The sequence below is a fragment of the Mustelus asterias genome, chromosome 4 (genome assembly GCF_964213995.1).
Source record: "Mustelus asterias chromosome 4, sMusAst1.hap1.1, whole genome shotgun sequence".
Classification (NCBI taxonomy): domain Eukaryota; kingdom Metazoa; phylum Chordata; class Chondrichthyes; order Carcharhiniformes; family Triakidae; genus Mustelus; species Mustelus asterias.
Window position 1 is genome coordinate 120,731,830 of NC_135804.1, and position 15,554 is coordinate 120,747,383.

The window sequence follows — 15,554 nt, forward strand, 5'->3', positions numbered from 1 at the left end:
TTGAGCAATTTAGTAAGCAGCAGGAGTTACACTTAAGGCAGTTGGAATCCAGTTCAGATCGTTCTTGTTTCTCACTGACTGTAATGACTATGGAAGCAACTCACTTCCTCCAAGTCTTTAATAATCTTTACAGCTTCACTCTGATTTTCTTCCCTCGGCTCAATATATTGGATTCATATATTGGGTTTTTGGTTGACTGATCCTCATAATTCAATTAGTTTGTCAAAATGCTTTCTGGCAATCACCCATTATGTGAAACTTCTCGAGAAAGAGCTGCAAGTTGACTTGTTGAATTTCTCCATTTCAGCAAGTTCATGACATTTTCTAGTAAGGTTTAATGCTAAGGTGGTGGGGTTGGGGTAGATTGAACATTCATGATCCCATTTGCCAATGACACTGAAATATTGAGAATTACTTACATAGTCAAAACATTATTCTGTGCTGCTAATTGGAAGAATGATCAAATTGAACAAAGAACAAAGAAAATTGCAGCACAGGAACAGGCCCTTCGGCCCTCCAAGCCTGCACCGAACATGCTGCCCAACTTAACTAAAAACCCCTCCCCTTCCAGGGACCATATCCCTCTATTCCCATCCTATTTATGTATTTGTCAAGACGCCCCTTAAAAGTCACTACTGTATCAGCTTCCACTACCTCCTCCGGCAGCGAGTTCCAGGCACCCACCACCCTCTGTGTAAAAGATCTGCCTTGTACATTTCCTTTAAACTTGTCCCTCGCACCTTAAACCTGTGCCCCCTAGTAATTAACTCTTCCACCCTGGGGAAAAGCTTCTGACTACCCACTCTGTCCATGCCTCATAAAGAACAAAGAACAGTACAGCACAGAAAACAGGCCCTTCGGCCCTCCAAGCCTGTGCCGCTCCTTGGTCCAACTAGACCAATCGTTTGTATCCCTCCATTCCCAGGCTGCTCATGTGACTATCCAGGTAAGTCTTAAACGATGTCAGCGTGCCTGCCTCCACCACCCTACTTGGCAGCGCATTCCAGGCCCCTACCACCCTCTGTGTAAAAAACATCCCTCTAATATCTGAGTTATACTTCGCCCCTCTCACCTTGAGCTCGTGACCCCTCGTGATCGTCACCTCCGACCTGGGAAAAAGCTTCCCGCTATTCACCCTATCTATACTCTTCATAATCTTGTACACCTCTATTAGATCTCCCCTCATTCTCCGTCTTTCCAGGGAGAACAACCCCAGTTTACCCAATCTCTCCTCGTAGCTAAGACCCTCCATACCAGGCAACATCCTGGTAAACCTTCTCTGCACTCTCTCTAACGCCTCCACGTCCTTCTGGTAGTGCGGCGACCAGAACTGGACGCAGTGCTCCAAATGTGGCCTAACCAGCGTTCTATACAGCTGCATCATCAGACTCCAGCTTTTATACTCTATACCCCGTCCTATAAAGGCAAGCATACCATATGCCTTCTTCACCACCTTCTCCACCTGTGTTGCCACCTTCAAGGATTTGTGGACTTGCACACCTAGGTCCCTCTGTGTTTCTATACTCCTGATGACTCTGCCATTTATTGTATAACTCCTCCCTACATTATTTCTTCCAAAATGCATCACTTCGCATTTATCCGGATTAAACTCCATCTGCCACCTCTCCGCCCAATTTTCCAGCCTATCTATATCCTGCTGTATTGCCCGACAATTCTCTTCGCTATCCACAAGTCCAGCCATCTTCGTGTCATCCGCAAACTTGCTGATTACACCAGTTACACCTTCTTCCAAATCTTGTAGACTTCTATCAGGTCGCCCCTCAACCTCCGTCATTCCAGTGAGAACAAACCAAATTTCTCCAGCCTCTCCTCATAGCTAATGCCCTCCATAGCAGGCAACATCCTGGTAAATCTTTTCTGTACCCTCTCCAAAGCCTCCACATCCTTCTGATAGTGTGGTGACCAGAATTGAACAATAGATTCCAAGTGCGGCCTAACTAATGTTCTATAAAGCTGCAACATGACTTGCCAATTTTTAAACTCAGTGCCCCAGCCGATGAAGGCAAGCATGCCGTATGCCTTTTTGACTACCTTCTTCACCTGCGTTGCCACTTTCAGTGACCTGTGTGCCTGTACACCCAGATCCCTTTGCCTATCAATACTCTTAAGGATTCTGCCATTTACTGTATATTTCCTATCTGTATTAGACCTTCCAAAATGCACTACCTCACATTTGTCCGGATTAAATTCCGCCATCTGCCATCTCTCCGCCCAAGTCTGCAACTGATCTATATCCTGCTCTATCCTCTGATGGTCCTCATCGCTATCCGCAAATCCACCAACCTTTGTGTTGTCTGCCGCAAACTTACTAATCAAACCAGTTACATTTTACTCCAAATCATTTGTATATATATATGTGTGTGTATATATATATATAATATATATATATATATATCACAAACAGCAAATTGTGTAAGTAGTTTACAAAGAAGCTTTTCTTCATTTGCGTATTTCATATTTGAGCAGAACAGCAGTTTTGAAACATTTACCTACAATGGATGATTGTGTACAAAACATATCTGCAAAATATTCCCATTCATAAACTTGCATTGTGGTTGTTTTTACTTTATCTTATAATGCAATAATTTTAATAGAACCAATATTTAAGATAGTAGTGAAATCAGCAAAGAAACGGAAAATGATAATGTACTGCAGTGCAAGCACATTTTACTGGAGAGACCAGGTATCTATCTATTTCAGCTTTCAAAACTATGCATTATTATGAATATCAAAATGGTTTTGTGTCAGATAGTTATGCATAAAATTTCATTGCGAAATACTTTACACATACTTTCCCTTTGCCTAATTTTATTTCAATTTAGCCTTTGGCTTTGCTAGAACAGTCCAAACTTCATCCCCCTGATCCATTGCCATGACAGAGGTGTATCATTTTCTGTTTTGAAATTGTATTGACAAGTATCTTGTTTCAGTCAGCCAACTGCGTGTCGATACAAATTACCATTTTTGGAAGTGGGCCTGATTTGGCGTTGATTGAGAGAAGTATACAGTGTTGACTTTGAGTCATGAACATTTCATTGGTCTGTGTTCATACTTGTATTTGAGTGGATGTCTTTAATGGCTCCAGTATGCCATGGAAGCAGATAGAATTGCTTACTGATTGATTTTTACAGCCATACCTATCTGAATTGTGTGGGGAAACCAAATATTTTGTGTTCTTTTCACTTATTAATACCACTTGATTATAGCTTGCAAGGTTTTATTTTAAAAGAACTTGTTTATCAACAGTCATCTTTGGCACAAATCGCCCATCTTTCACAGGAAATTGGCTTAAACCAGATGGTAAAATTACATTTGGATAGCAGCAATATGATGCATTGAATGATTCACTGCACCACTGGTGCAGTGAGTTATTGCACAGGAACACTGAGCATGTAATCTTGTTATATAATTACATCCTTGTAAAAACCACAGTATTATTTGAAATTTATATCACTGAAATTGTTTATATATTTTCTCTCCATTCTAATAGTACATAGTTCCTCAGCTAACCGAACTTGCAAATGAACTTTGATGGAATCACATTATTGTTTATTAAAATGAGGAATGATAAGAATTGTTTGAATCACATTGTATAAATTGTATTCTGATTCTTCATAGGTTTTATGTAGTGCTTAAAATAGCAAAACTGCTGAAAATCTGAAATAACAGAGAATGCTGAGAATCTGCACATTGGGCAGCATCTATGGAGAGGGAAACAGAGTTAACAATGACCCTTTATCCGAACTGAAAAAGGAGAGATGTTATAGATTTTAAGGAAGTGCGAAAGCAGGGAAATATGGGAATGAGAACAAAAGATACGGCAGGTAATAGTGTAAGGCAAAAGGAGAAAACAATGGAACCAGTAAAGAACAAAAAAGACTTGTAGCACACCATCTCCTCGAGTTCAACACTAACATTTATCATTAGCCTGCAGGCAAGGGTGGTGCTTGATGGATCAACTTCTATGTAGTGGAGGCTGTAGGTCAATTCTTTTGACACCTCCTCCTACTTTCCTCATAACCCCAGCACTGAACATCAAGCTATTATTTCTAAGAGTGCTACTACCTCACCTCCTTTGGAGATTTATCTGCTATATCCTCTAACCATAATATTCCCAACCTTACAGAACCAGCCCCCCCCCCCCCCGCCCAACTTGATTGTCCTGGTAAATGCATCTTCACGGTCTGTTCTGACCTCAGAGCTGAGTTTTTTCCTCTATTTTCTGTCTATTGTCCAATCTTCCCAGCTGCATCTGCAGTCCTTCTGAAACCTTCTGCTACTTTCCAGTTTTCAGGCCCTACCAATCTCCTTTCCATTATGGTTGTCCAATCACACTGCACCTCCATCTTCCACTAGGACTGAGGGTCTCCACTTTCTCTTTGAACATAGCCAAATTAGTGCCCATCCCTTGTCTGCCTGGTTGAACTTGTTCTCACATGGAGCAACTTCTCCATTTGACTACACTCCCTCCCTCCAAATAAATGGCATTGCTATGGGAATGTGCATGGGCCTGCAATGATTACCTTTTCATGGAATGTGTGGGACAGGCTTTGTTTCAGCCCCACTCAGGTTTCTTCTTTCACTATTTTTTCTGGCATGTGGTTCTATCAGTACCATTTCCTACTCGGCTTGAAGAGGAAAGCTTCATCAACTTTGCTTACAATTTTCCATGCTTTGCATGCTACATTTCTGATTTGAAGATTTCCTTCCCTTCCTCGACTTCCTTGTCTTTAGCATAAATGGAAGTATCAACACTTGCAAGTTCTTTCTCAAGTTTCTCATGATCCTGACTTTGAAGTATATCACATTTCCTTAACTGTTGCTGGATTGAAATCCTGGAACTCTCTCCAGAACAGCACAATGGGTTTACTGACAACACATGGACTGCAACAGTTTGGGGTGAGAGATGCATTTAATGATGCATATAAATGCTGGTGATGCCAACAATTCCCATATCCCAGGAATGCACAAAGAAAATGCTGCTCATGATGTGGTTTCCTCTGAATATAACAGATCAACAGGAGGTTCATTGACTGGTTTGCTGAACTGTCTCTGATCAGTCTGCAAGCTTCCTGTCACCTGTGATTTCAATATTAATCTCCACTTCCACTCTGGGCTCTCTGTCCTTGGCTTCCTATGTTACAGTGAATCTCAAGTGCAAGCTCAAGGAACAGCATCTTATTTTTCAGTTTGACACTTCACAATCTTGGTTCAACACTGAGCTCAACAATTTCATATTTATAACCACAGCCTCCATTTTCTTTCAAACAGCAGTATTGGTAATGGTTCTTCTACTATTCTCCTTTACACCACCTCTAGCTTCATCTTTTGTTTCTTTATTTTTTCATTTTCAGTGAGTTGGGCTGACTCCAGGGACCTTAAAAATGGTGGGCAGGGCCCAGATGAGAGTCCCATCACAATTTCCAGCATATTTAATTTTTGCTAGTGGAGAAAGGGTGTGGCATGAATCACAGCAGCAGGAAACTTAAACTCAGGGTCATTTGAAATTAGTGTTGAGTTTAAATAGACCCATTTTTTGATGTTCCAAGTACTTTGATTTGATTTATTATTGTCATATGTATTAACATACAGTGAAAAGTATTGTTTCTTGTGAGCTATACAGACAAAGCATACCGTTCATAGAGAAGGAAATGAGAGAATGCAGGATGTAGTGTTACAGTCATAGCTAGGATGCAGAGAAAGATCAAGTGATTGCAAGGTAAGTTCATTCAAAAGTCTGACAGCAGCAGGGAAGAATCTGTACTTGAGTCGGTCGGTACGTAACCTCAGACTTTTGTATCTTTTTCCCAACGGAAGAAGGTGGAAGAGAGAATGTCCGGGGTGCGTGGGGTCCTTAATTATGCTGGCTGCTTTGCCGAGGCAGCGGGAAGTGTAGACAGAGTCAACGGTTGGGAGGCTGGTTTGCGTGATGGATTGGGCTACATTCACAACCTTTTGTAGTTCCTTGCGGTCTTGGGTAGAGCAGGAGCCGTACCAAGCTGTGATACAACCAGAAAGAATGCTTTCTATGGTGCATCTGTAAAAGTTGGTGAGAGTCATAGCTGACATGCCAAATTTCCTTGGTCTTCTGAGAAAGTAGAGCGTTGATGGGCTTTCTTAACTATACTGTCGGCATGGGGGAACCAGGGCAGATTGTTGGTGATCTGGACACCTAAAAACTTGAAGCTCTCGACCCTTTCTACTTCGTCCCCATTAATGTAGACAGGGGCATGTTCCCCTCTACGCTTCCTGAAGTCGATGACAATCTCATTCGTTTTGTTGACATTGAGGGAGAGATTATTGTTGCTGCAGCAGTTCACCAGATTCTCTCTCTCATTCCTGTACTCTGTCTCGTCACTGTTTGAGATCCGACCCACTATGGTGGCGTCGTAAGCAAACTTGAAAACTGAATTTAACAGTGTGTGAGTCACAAATTTATAGAGGAGGTGCAAACGCTTGTCAAGGGTAAATAAGATCTGATTAATTATCCTAGATCTGAAGTTATTTAAATTCCCAGATCTTTAAAGATGGAAGAAGAGAATAGACCTTAGCGGTCAGAGGGAAAAAAGTATTGCTCGACTGGCCTTCTGGTGTATCTCAGAAAAAATACATTAGCTTTCCGTTCCTGCAATTCAGTAGGCATCATAGTTGATGTTTCACAATAGCTGTTATTATAACTGACCTCATTATGAAACCTTGATTGAGTTTCAAAAGCTCCAAAACCACATGTCTTAGCAGGAAGGCTGAGTTTACATTTTGATGGATAGTTTTGAGGGCTATTAAAGGTTGTTTGTCTTTAATGTAGTTAGTTAAATAGATGCGTGTTTGTTTTTGCAACAGATTGAGCAATTGAAAGGAATTAACATTTTTAAATTGATTTTAGAAATGAGTTTTTTTCAGTATCAACTGCATCACTGACAGCTCTCAGATTGTTAGCAATTCAATTGTATTGTTCTCCACATGATTTCTGAGGTCTGCTCATAATGGATACTGGATAAATGGCTATGGAGGTGGCATGCAGGAATAAGGGGGCATGGAGGTAACATGGGGGTATGAGGGGGCGCTGGGGTGGGTGAAAGTGTGAGGGGTGAGAGCTAGAGAATCTAATACAACTTTTATAGAACTGGGCTGAAGTCAAGAGAACTGATGTAGGCCTTCTAACCAGCCCTATGTTGACACATGCCAGTATTAGTGGATGTCTTCGAATCTACTCTCACTCCCCTGGAGTGAAAGTGATGTGTATACAAGTGTCATTAACATGTAGTCAGTTCTGTTCAGTCGGGGGAATTCCCAACTCGAGCTTCCCGAGCTTCCTGTCTTGATGGTGAAAATCTCCCGCCTTCTACCCTATCACAGAGTTTTCCCTCGTGCGCTTTCCCATCTCTCTACTTGTTAAAATATATAACATTTCTAATTTTTCCCATTCTGATGAAAGGCCACCAAGCTGAATCATTAACATTGTTTCTCTCTCCAAAGATGCTTCCAAACATGCTGAGCATTTCCAGCATTTTTCATCCTTAAGTTAGTTTATAGTTGTGCCCCATCCCACTGGAGTGCTTTCAGTCTGCCATAAGGCCACATATGTAAGATCACAGCATCTGATGCTTGTTAAAAGGGGTGTATGTTTTTATTCATTCATGGAATGTGGTCATCACTGGCTAGGCCAGCATGTACTGTGACTGCTTAGGCCACGGTGTTGTTTAGCTAGATTTTGTGAAGTCTTACCCACTTCAGGCACTGCCCCCTTTTCCCACCTTATCTATTTTTCCAAATCTCATTTAGTACCCCAGCAACCTCCTGGTTTGGTAGTAAAATTCTCCTCCTCTTTGGTTGACATTGATGCAAATTACTCCGTTATCTCAGTCAGCTAATGCTCCAGCTAGCGTATCGTGTCCAATTCTGGGTCTCAGACTTTAGGCTGTATATGCAGGTGTTTGGAAAGGTGTGGAATAGATGAATGAGACTGGTTTCAGGGATGATTGGTAGATCAACTGGAGGGCTCAGGTTTTTATCTTTAAAGCAGAGAAGACTAAAAGGAGAATGCTGGAAAAACTCACCAGGTCTGGCAGCATCTATAGGGAGAGAGAACAGAGTTAAAGTTTCAAGTCAGTTTGGCCCTTCTTCAGAACTGAGTGAAGATCAAGTCGATATTATGCTGCAGCGGAAAGAGATTGCAACAAAAGTGTAGCAATCTTCAGAGCAAGTGCTAGATGACCAGGTGCGGGGGAGGGGAGAAGTGTTTTTTTTATACTTTTCCAATTCAATCAAATCAAATCCAATTCAGAGTCTCAACAAGTTGAGACAGTTCCGATCCAGGCTGACAAGACAGGGCAAGCGACCAAATTGCCCTGTCCTGGGCCCGATCTACATGAGCCAAGCTGATTGGAGGAGCAAAGCAATACCTCCTCCAAGACTTGAGCTCATTTGCATCTTAGCCAAAAGGCCGAGATGCCGCTTTTAAAAATTGCTTCATATGAAACATATGAAGCTTCAATGTAACCCAATGACCTCAACCAAGTGCAGCATCCGCAAAACTACACTTGATCTTAGCCAAAAGGCCGAGAAGCGTTTTTGCTAACATCTCTTTTAACTTGATCCTTAACTATTTAAACATTGTTCATAAGTACTTAAGCCGGCCATTTAATTTGTCCCATTATATTTCAAAATTTCTGAGCTGCCTGCCCAGATTTAATTGGTTGTCTTAATGTAGATGTATCTGCAAATTTGGCTAAATTGCTTTGAGTTTCTGAATCCAAGACATGATATGAACTTAAGTAATAGCCAAATCAGAGCTTGTATCTGAACGTCTGTGGAATCTGCTGGGAACTTTTCAGGAACCCTGGTTGATATTGCCGTGCTGCCTCCAAAATATTTTCCCTCCCTCTTGCACCCTTTCGGTTCGGGGTGCTGAAGATTAATGTATCTTTAAAAAAAAGCAGAGTAAAGTATACTTGTGCAAGGTCTTTGTATCTACCATTGTGATCTTTGGCATGAACAGTCTATACCAAGACTATTTAATGTCGTTTCCCACGCGGGGACTGAACAAGATGTTCTTTTATAAAACTATGTTAAAAGGTTACTGTTTAGACAAACTGAACAACTGACAATTGAAATAGTCTATTCTGTTGTCACTGAAAATGAGTTAACATTTATCCTGGTAAATATGAATGGAGCATTCATTTATGCTTGGATTTATATTTAAAGGGTTGTTAATGTAGTGCAAAATATTTAATTCTCAGATTTAAGGTTAAACATGACTAATACAGAAAATGCTGGAAACACTCAGCTGGTCTGGGAGATGAATATCCAGGGGTATCAGGCGTTTAGGAAGAATAGACAGGAAGGAAAAGGTGGTGGGGTCGCGCTATTAATAAGAGATAATATCAGGGTAGTACTGAGAGATGACATAGGCTCTGAGGAACAAAACGTGGAATCATTATGGGTAGAGATGAGGAATAGTAGAGGGAGAAAGACACTAGTGTGGTATATAGGCCCCCAAATAATAATGTTGAGGTAGGGAGGGCTATAAACAAGCAGATACGGGATGCGTGTAAAAACGGAACGGCAATAATCATGGGGGACTTCAACATGCACATTGACTGGCAGACTCAAGTCGGTAAGGGTGGAATGGAGGAAGAGTTCTTAGAATGCTGTCGGGATAGTTTCCTTGAACAGCATGTTACGGAACCGACGAGGGAACGAGCTATTTTGGATCTGGTATTGTGTAACGAGGTAGGTAGAATTAAGGATCTTATTGTGAAGGACCCTCTTGGGTCTAGTGACCACAATATGGTCGAATTTCTGATTCAGATGGAAGAGGAGAAAGTTTGGTCCCAAACCAGTGTCCTCTGTTTGAACAGAGGGAAATATGATAGGATGAGGGATGAATTGGCTAAGGTAGACTGGGAGAGCAGGCTGGCAGGTAGGATAGCTGAGGAACAGTGGAGGATTTTTAAGGAGATCCTTTTCAGTTCTCAGCAAAAATATATTCCAGCAAAAAACAAGGATTGTAAGAAAAGGGAGAACCAGCCGTGGATAACGAAGGAAATAAAGGAGAGTATTAAAATAAAAACAGCTGCGTACAGAGTGGCCAAAAATAGTGGAGAAACAAGTGATTGGGAAAAATTTAAGAAACAACAAAGAGAGACTAAGAAAGCGATAAAGAAAGGAAGGATAGACTATGAAGCTAGGCTAGCAATTAATATAAAAAATGATAGTAAAAGTTTTTATAAATATATAAAAAGGAATAGAGTGGCTAGAGTGAATGTTGGACCCTTGGAGGACGAGAGGGGGGAGTTAATAGTGGGAAATGAGGATATGGCTGAGTCTTTAAATAAGTTTTTTGTGTCGGTCTTCACGGTGGAGGACACAAATAGTTTGCCAAATATTAACGATAGAGGGTTGGCAGCAGGAGAAATACTTAATACAATTAAAGTTACCAGAGAGGCAGTGCTGGGTAGACTAATGGGACTGAAGGTGGACAAGTCCCCGGGTCCGGATGGAATGCATCCCAGGGTATTGAAAGAAATGTCAGAGGTAATAGTGGATGCGTTAGTGATTATTTATCAAAACTCGTTGCATTCTGGGGTAGTGCCGGTTGATTGGAAAACGGCTAATGTTACGCTGCTGTTTAAAAAAGGAAGGAGACAAAAGGCGGGTAACTATAGGCCGGTCAGCTTAACGTCTGTAGTAGGGAAAATGCTGGAATCCATTATTAAAGAGGAGATAGCAGGGCATCTGGATAGAAATGGTTCGATCAATCAGACGCAGCATGGATTCATGAGGGGAAAGTCGTGCTTGACGAACATGTTGGATTTTTATGAAGATGTGACTAGGGCGGTTGATGGAGGAGAACCGGTGGATGCGGTGTTTTTGGATTTCCAAAAGGTGTTTGATAAGGTGCCCCATAAAAGGCTGCTGAAGAAGACTAGGGCACACGGAGTTGGGGGTAGTGTGTTAAAGTGGATTGGGGACTGGCTATCCGACAGGAAGCAAAGAGTTGGAATAAATGGGTGTTTTTCCGGTTGGAGGAAGGTAACTAGTGGCGTGCCGCAGGGATCGGTACTCGGGCCGCAACTATTTACCATTTATATAGATGATCTGGAGGAGGGGACGGAGTGTAGGGTAACGAAGTTTGCAGACGACACAAAGATAAGTGGAAAAGTGAATCGTGTGGAGGACGGAGAAGATCTGCAGAGAAATTTGGACAGGCTGAGTGAGTGGGCGAGGATATGGCAAATGGAGTATAACGTTGATAAATGCGAGGTTATACACTTTGGAGGAAATAATAACAAATGGGATTACTATCTCAATGGAAACAAATTAAAACATGCTACCGTGCAAAGGGACCTGGGGGTCCTTGTGCATGAGACGCAAAAGCCCAGTCTGCAGGTACAACAGGTGATCAAGAAGGCAAATGGGATGTTGGCCTATATTGCGAGGGGGATAGAATATAAAAGCAGGGATGTCTTGATGCACCTGTACAGGGCATTGGTGAGGCCGCAGCTGGAATACTGTGTGCAGTATTGGTCCCCTTATATGAGGAAGGATATATTGGCATTGGAGGGAGTGCAGAGAAGGTTCACCAGGTTGATACCGGAGATGAGGGGTTTGGATTATGAGGAGAGGCTGAGGAGATTGGGTTTGTACTCGTTGGAGTTTAGAAGGATGAGGGGGGATCTTATGGAGACTTATAAGATAATGCGGGGGCTGGATAGGGTGGAGGCGGAGAGATTCTTTCCACTTAGTAAGGAAGTTAAAACGAGAGGACACAGCCTCAAAATAAAGGGGGGTCGGTTTAAGACAGAGTTGAGGAGGAACTTCTTCTCCCAGAGGGTGGTGAATCTCTGGAATTCTCTGCCCACTGAGGTGGTGGAGGCTACCTCGCTGAATATGTTTAAAGCGCGGATGGATGGATTCCTGATCGGTAAGGGAATTAAGGGTTATGGGGATCAGGCGGGTAAGTGGTACTGATCCACGTCAGATCAGCCATGATCTTATTGAATGGCGGGGCAGGCTCGAGGGGCTAGATGGCCTACTCCTGCTCCTATTTCTTATGTTCTTATGTCTGGCAGCACTTGTGGAGAGGGAAAGTGCATGAATGTTTTAGGTTTCCAGCATCTGTGGTACTTTATTTCGTTTTTGCCAAGCAATATTATTTTTGTATGTCGAAGACACAACATTTGTTTTCTAATTCACGTCAAACATTTATGCCAATGAACCGGATCAGAATTCAGTGCCTTAATTAAGACACCAGCGTATTTATGAACTACATCATTAAGTGAAACTGAGATTACAGAATTTCTTGAAATGGCGTGTTCGGACATTCAAAGAAAATTCAAAGATGTGGCCAGGCTTTCTTGATAATACCGTGGAAGTAAGAATTTGTGGGGTGTGATAAAAGATCATCTGCTATGTGCTAATAAATTGTTACCATAATGCTTGCTGCATCTCTTCATACCACACATGACCCTTGAGCTGAGACAAGGCAAAGTATCTTTTAAGTATCCTGCCATTGACATAGTTTAATTTGCCAGAGTTGGATAATGCTATTTTTCTTCCTTCAGCTCTTGACATGTACCAGGTCACATTTTCGCCTTACATACCTGGGCAATTTGAATACAATTTGACTCCTTGGGCAGAATTTTCAAGCTGCGCTCATCCCATCTTCGTAAACTTCCCATGAACTTATCGTCTTAATGTTTCTTTTAGCGGTTGGCTTAAATTATTTTCATTCAGGTCACAAGTAAAACAAGTGAATTAAGATTAACTAAAAACAGCTGAGCAAATTAAATAACTCAATGTATATATTTTTTTCATCTGGCGTTTTGCTTTCTCACAAACTTCAATATTTGGAGCTCAAATTTGCACAGTGGTATGATTAAGCTTGCTTAGCAAATTATTTTGTTTTTCCTTATCTTTATTAAATTTGTTACCTTTATTAAATGTGTCAACATCAAGGAGTTTCAGTCACTTACAGAAGCTTAAAATTTAAGTTGTTACACAGCTAGAAAAATAAGTGCCAGCTGAAAGAAACTAACTACAACTATCAGGATTCAACAATCTGAATATATACAATGTGGAGAATTTCTCAGCATCAGTCAGTATGATTCTCTCATTGCCATTGTTTAGAGACAATTTTGAACTTTTCCACAAAATTTGAAAGAAGCCAGAGAATGAAGGTTAGAATTTTCTATTGGCTGAGGTATTATTTCACAGGAAAACTATGAAATTACTTTTCTTGTGATGAAAGAAGATAACATATGTTTTTCTTTTAGTTTAACATAGTGAATGGGAAACTATAATTGATTTTGGTCATCTGACTTAGAATCTCCTGTGATTCAGCAGCATTCTTTGTTTTTATTTCTGTGAAGCACATGGGAATGTTTTATTACATTAAAGCTGCATCATAGATATGAATTATTGTGCTTATGTGTTCACCTATCCATTGCTTATTTGACTGTGTATTTAGTCTACTTCAAAAATATTTCCTCAAGTTTCTAATGGTTGTGCAGCATTTATATGAAGCAAGCTGATCCTTGCTTTCCAGTTGGCATACAGACAGATCTCTGGGTTAGGCAGAAGGGATTTTTCTGATCCAATTAATTTTTGCTGGAAGTGGAAATGTTAGATGTCAGGTGAGGACAGAATTGTGTTTGTGCTATAATACAACAATTTTTGTGTGCATGTTCAAAAAATGCTGGGCTGTGATCTGTGAATTCCATTTATTGTGGAATGGAAAATAAACTTCCGTTTTGCATGAGGGAAAAAAAATCACAAGCTGTAGGTTTTTCAAAGATTTGTGCTAACCAATAAATGAGTTTAATGTCTAGTGAAAAATAAAAGTTACTTCTGAGAAGGTGCATTTACCAGAGGAAGGTTCTGGCCAATCGGAACCAACTTGCCAACCAGTCAACACCCTTTTTCTTATGCAGTATAAATTGTTATTCATTTGAATTTTGGCATTCTTGTGTCTGCCCTGTTGAACGCAAGAAGAAAATCTTTGACAACATGTCGCTTTATTTTCTGAACTTTTCCTTTCCTGAGTTACATTTTCTTGGTTATGATTTTAGATATTTGGGAGTGATTGACTATATTTTGATTGAATTCAATTGTTTGACCATAATTCTACATATTGGTTATTGTGAAACCCTTCTACAGTAAGAAGCATGCAGTTGAATTTTTTGAAAATTCAACAATTCAATTTTTCAAGGGTAAATAGGGGTGGGTAATAAATGCTGACCCTGGCGTTGCCAGCAGCACTCACATTCAGGGAACAACTTTAACAAAACTGATGGGTTGTTGCCTTGCCACATTTCCTACTTTTCTCCAATATTTCCTCTTCCTCACTTTCTGCCTGCTCTAAATACTTATATTTTTACTTTAATTCACCCTCACTTGTTGTATTTTTTCCCTTTTGAAAATATTTTAAAAAATTTGTTGCCCCCTCCTAATTGGCATCAGTAGTGCAAAATTTAGAAAGGTGCATTTTCATTGTCAATTTATTGGCTTTAAATTATATTTTCATTTTGCCAGTTTCAAGTCCAGATTTAACAGATTAACATAATTATAATAGATTAACCATTGGTACATATTCATTTATAACGAAAATAGTTCACTCACCCCTGATACCCCTCATACCTGGGCAGAGGACAAATAATTGCACTCTTTTATGGTGCTGAGATTTGTGCATTAGTTGTGCACTATTTAGAAAATGGCTCCCTTTTGTAAAGTTGCGTTGAAGTGACATATCAAAGCTCCACATTGCTGCAATTCGCTAAAGATGCCCTGTTTCTCACAGGTGATAATCTCTAATTGAATATTAAAAAAGTAAAAACAGGAGTAGGCCATTTGACCCAATCAATAAAGTTCTCTTCATTTTAGCCTTAAATAGCCAATGCTTCAATCTGAGATGTGACCTCGTGTTTTAGATTCTCCAACCAGGGAAAGCATTTTCTCAGCGTCACCTGTGTCAAGCTCCTTTAGAGTCTTGTATGTTTTGATAAGATCACATTCTTCTGAATTCTAGGGAATACAAACTTTGACTACTTCATCTTGCCCCATAGGACAACTCCCTCATCTCAGGCAGTTCAATGAAACTATGTTAGTCTGATTGCAAACTTCTGTATATCTTGAGGTTCAATTTGTGGACCAGAAAATGGTTAAATGTGATATTATGAATAAACACATTTAATTGTTACAGACAGTATTTGAAGGAACGTTTCATATTGGTTTTGAAATATCACAGGGTGACCGGCAGCTCCTGAACTCAGTGCAGACTTAGTTCAAACATGGGTGAAAACACTGAACTCCAGAGGTGAGGTGCAGGCCACTGCCCTTAACATTAAGGCAGCATTTGACCAAGTGTGGCATCAAGGAGTCCTAGCAAATCAGGGGTCAATGGGAATCAGAGGAAAATTCCTCTGCTGTTTGGAGTGATACCCAGCAGGACTATCAGGGATAGTCAGCGTGGCTTTGTCAGTGGGGGGGGTCATGCCTTAAAAAAAAGTTGATTGAATTTTTTGAGGAGGTGA

General features: G+C 40.7%; 1 protein-coding gene and 1 pseudogene across 5 annotated transcripts in view; one reads left to right on the forward strand and one right to left on the reverse strand.

Moving 5' to 3' along the window:
• The window catches only part of diaph2 (diaphanous-related formin 2), an 852,337-nt gene that overhangs the window by 37,369 nt on the left and 799,414 nt on the right, over positions 1-15,554 (forward strand). The gene's annotated exons all lie outside the window — the stretch shown is intronic.
• Positions 8,391-8,591, reverse strand: LOC144493236 (U2 spliceosomal RNA; annotated as a pseudogene).